Raw genomic sequence first — 4,175 nt, 5'->3', positions numbered from 1 at the left:
TTTTGCAGCTAAAACTATCCTGTGGTTGCCCATCTTGCCTCCATTATTTATCTGAAGTTAACCAGCAGTCTTAAGTAGAGCTAAAGCCTTTGGTGACAAAAATATTTAGCAATTCCTTAACTAAGGACTGTTGTTTTTGTTTTTCCTACATCAGCAGTTAAAAAACCTCTTTGTTTATATAACATCCCAAAAACTTGAACAACTCCCAAAGCATAACATCCTGGCTATGGGTATATTTATTTGCTTTTTTGTTTGTTTGTTTGTTTTTTATCTTCTGCAAGTATACAGTTCTTCTGAGGGCAGCAATTTCAGCTTGCTGGGCAATTATATAGGATTAGGTAAGGAATTAGCATCTATGATCTCACAGTTAGAGATAATAGCAAATTTAACAAAATAAATTCCTGTGTTTCCTTAAGGTGGGAATGATCCATATACCAAATAACATCTGCATTATTAACTGGACTTTCCTGTAAATCTGTTTAAGGGGTTAATTACTAGTCAGTTAAAGCTATGCAATAGTGAAGACATTCATCAGAGGGAGAAGTTACCTCATCCCTTAAAATTGCTTGCTGCGAACACAATCCTAAGAAATTGCTCATGGAAAGAACAATCAGGTCTTGCATTCTTGGCATATACATTAAGCACATACACAAGAATGCTCAGGACCCATGGTGGATTGCCTTGTCCCACTAATCTTTGTACAGAACATAGAAGAAACTAAATAAATACTCACAAAGAAATCAAAGGGAAGACTTCCAGGGAAGATGGTGGAGTAGGGGGCATAAACAGTCAGTCCTTCAACCAAAATAGCTATTAAGCAGGTAGGAACTGTCTGAAACAACTGTTCTTGGGCTCTGGAAGCCAGAACATTCTACAACAGGGATTATTAACAAGGGGTCAATGAGCTTGAATTGAAATTCAAAAAATCATTATTTTTGTAGGGATCTGTTGGTGAGGGTGTGATATATTTTTAAATAATACACAGTATAGTGTGGTCTTAGTAAGGGGTCTGTGAAACAAAAATGGTTACCTGCTCCACAGCATCCAGGGAAGAGAACGAGGAAGAGGCTGATAAACTATGGCAAAAAAACTGTGAGTTGCTCTCGCCATGCTGTGGCAGCTGCTAATGCCCATTCCCCACTCTTGCAGCAGGTTGTCTTGGGGTCCAGACCCTGGCTAACTGAGTGATGACATAGAGGGATGTAAAAAGTTGTCTTGCTCATGAACAGGGGTGGGGCACCACCACTCATTGAACATAGCTTTTGATTAGTGAATTCAGATCACTGAGTCCTTACTCTAAGCTATTGTTTCAAACCGCCCCAGACAAAGGCAGTGGAATCATTGTTTCAACCCCACCTTAGACAGGAGCAGAGGTGGTGGAGATTTAAAGACACAAGACTTCCTCAGAACTACAGGAGACAGTTTGCTAAAAGGGTTCATTTTCTGGGCAGGTCAGAGAAGCACAGCTTTGGGGACCAGTTAAAGAAGATATAGGTGGGCATCCTGATTGCTTCCCCAGAGCACTTTGGAGCCACTGTACATCGCCCATTGTGAATCTCCCACCCTGTTTTGGTTGGGAAATACTGACTTGGTAAAGTCCTTTCCAGGCTAACTCTTCTCCCAGAATTTGTCCTCTAGGCAATATGAACTAAAGACAATGAAAGGAGTGTAAAAACTATAGAGTCAAAACCAAACCAAACAGAACAAATCAAGATGCCAGGAGAAGGAACAGGGGAAGGCAGTTTTCTCCTGGAAGTGAAACAATTGCACAAAATGAGCAACTTTAAACACTTCACTATGTACCAAGGACAAGAATCAGATGATGAAGGGTTGAAAAAATCATCACTTAAACATGGGGCATTCTAAAGATCCAAGAATAAGGCGGACTAATCCTCAAAGAAGAGCCTTAACATAAAGCCAATCAACAGTAGACCCTAGGCAAAAGAAAGAAACTGACATTCAGAGGAAAATCATTAACATAATCAGATGCCTAGATATCAAGAAAAAATTCCAAGCTATATTAAGAAATAAAGGAAAATTTGAAAGTATAAAAAGAAGTGTAATAGAAATTATAATAGAAAGTCACAGAAAAAAAGAGATTAAAAATACACTAGAGGTGTGCTTGCTTCAGCAGCACATAGACTAAAATTGGAATGAAGAGAAGATCAGCCATTGCACAAGGATGCCATACAAATTTGTGAAGTGTTCCATATTTTAAAGTAAGAACAACATTTGGGGGAAAAGAAGTCAATTGTTCAGCTGACAGCTCAACCAACTGCACATGTGTTTTTCTTCAAGACTACCATTGGACTTCAATATGTAATATTTTATGCATTCATCTTATCTCATCACCTAGAATATCAAATAGATATGCAATCAAGGGTCAAGATTGAATAAACTGCTGGTCTAAAACTCCTGGTCAACTATCAGCAAAATCACCTGAATATTGTTTGCACTATAAGAGGAGTAGTAGTGTTGTACAAAAAGGGTTGAGTTGTTATTGCATATTGACATAAACCTATAATCTGTTAATAATTTTTTTTGTAAACTTCAAAAAAATGCACTGGAGGTATAAACAGCAGACTTGAACAAAAAGAAGAAAGAACCAATGAAATACAAGACAGGAAAATCAAAATCTTACAGACAAAAGAACAGATAGAGAAAAGTTTGGAAAATTTTAGCAGTGTCTCCAGGATTTGAATGACAGCACAGAATACACAAACGTGTACCATGGGTCCCAGAAGACAAAGAGAATGGACACTGGGCAGAAACAATATTTGTGGAAATAATGTCCAAAAATCTCTCATCTTTTATGAAAGACACACATGTAGATGTCCTAGTACAACATACTCCAGAGTAAATCCTGATAGACCTACACTAAGACACAAACTAATCAGAATGTCAAATGTCAAAGATAAAGAGAAAATTCTGAAAGCATCAAGAGAAAAGTGATTTTGTCACATACAAGGGATCCACAATAAAAGTAAGTGACAGTTTCTCATCAGAAACCTGGAAGGGAAGGCAGTGTTTTGATATATTTAAGGTTCTGAAAAAGAAAAACTGTCAGCCTAAAATTTTTTATCCACAAAAATGAGGAAGAGTTTAAAATATTCACAGATAAACAGAAACTGAGAGAGTTCATCAACAAGAGACCTACCCTATAAGAAATGCTAATAGGAGTTCTGCAGGCTGAAAGGAAGATAGGAGAGAATGACTTGGCCTAGTGTGAAGAAATGAAGATTATCAGTAATGGTAGCTAAAAGGGTAAAAAGGGAGAATACACACACACACATATATATATATGACATAAAAACTAAAGGATAAAATGGCTGAAGTAAGTAATGCCTTTGTAGTAATAACACTGAGTCAAAAGACGCAACCTGACAGGATAAGAAAATATAAGCCATCTCTATGCTGTCTACAAGTGACTCACATTAGACCCAAAGGCAAAAATAGGTTAAAAGTGAAGGGTTGGAAAATATTAGATGCAAATAATAGTTAAAAAAGAGCTAGGGTAGCGCTACTAATATTGGACAAAATAGGCTTTAAATGCAAAAGTGTTATAAGAGACATGGGACATTGTATATTAATAAAATGTGCAATCTGCCAAGAAGAAATCACAATCATGTATACTTATGCACTTAACCCCAAAATACATGAGGTAAATACTGGGAAGCCTGAAAGAGAAATAGTTATCTCTTCAATGAGAGTTGGAGACTTCAATACACTACTCAAATCAATAGATAGAACCATTTAAAAATAGGGTTAATAAGGTAACAGAGAACATGAATAATATGATAAATGAACTAGACGTCACAGACATTTATAGAACAATGCACCCAAAAACAGGGTTTATGTTCTTCTCAAGTGCTCAATGATCATTCTCCAGGATATATCATACTGTAGGTTACAAAACAGGTTCCAATAAATTTTAAAAGGTAGAAATTACACAAAGCACTCTCTCTGATTATAATGGAAGGAAGCTGGAAATCAATGATACATTGGAACTGGACAATTCATATATATATGGAGGTTAAACAACACACTCTTAAAAAAATCAGTGGGTCCAAAAGAAATTATAAAAGAAACCACTAAATATAAATCAAAATGAGACTACAACATATCAAAACGTATGCGATGCAGTCAAGGCATGTTGAAAGGGAAATTTATAGCCT

General features: G+C 36.5%; 1 pseudogene; it reads left to right on the top strand.

Moving 5' to 3' along the window:
- Positions 1-2,118: 2,118 nt before the first annotated feature.
- Positions 2,119-2,217, top strand: LOC111765302 (U6 spliceosomal RNA; annotated as a pseudogene).
- Positions 2,218-4,175: the final 1,958 nt, after the last annotated feature.

The sequence above is a fragment of the Dasypus novemcinctus genome, chromosome 15 (genome assembly GCF_030445035.2).
Source record: "Dasypus novemcinctus isolate mDasNov1 chromosome 15, mDasNov1.1.hap2, whole genome shotgun sequence".
Taxonomy (NCBI): Eukaryota; Metazoa; Chordata; class Mammalia; order Cingulata; family Dasypodidae; genus Dasypus; species Dasypus novemcinctus.
The sequence above is the reverse complement of the archived record's forward strand: the minus strand, read 5'-3'. Positions and strand labels throughout refer to the sequence as shown.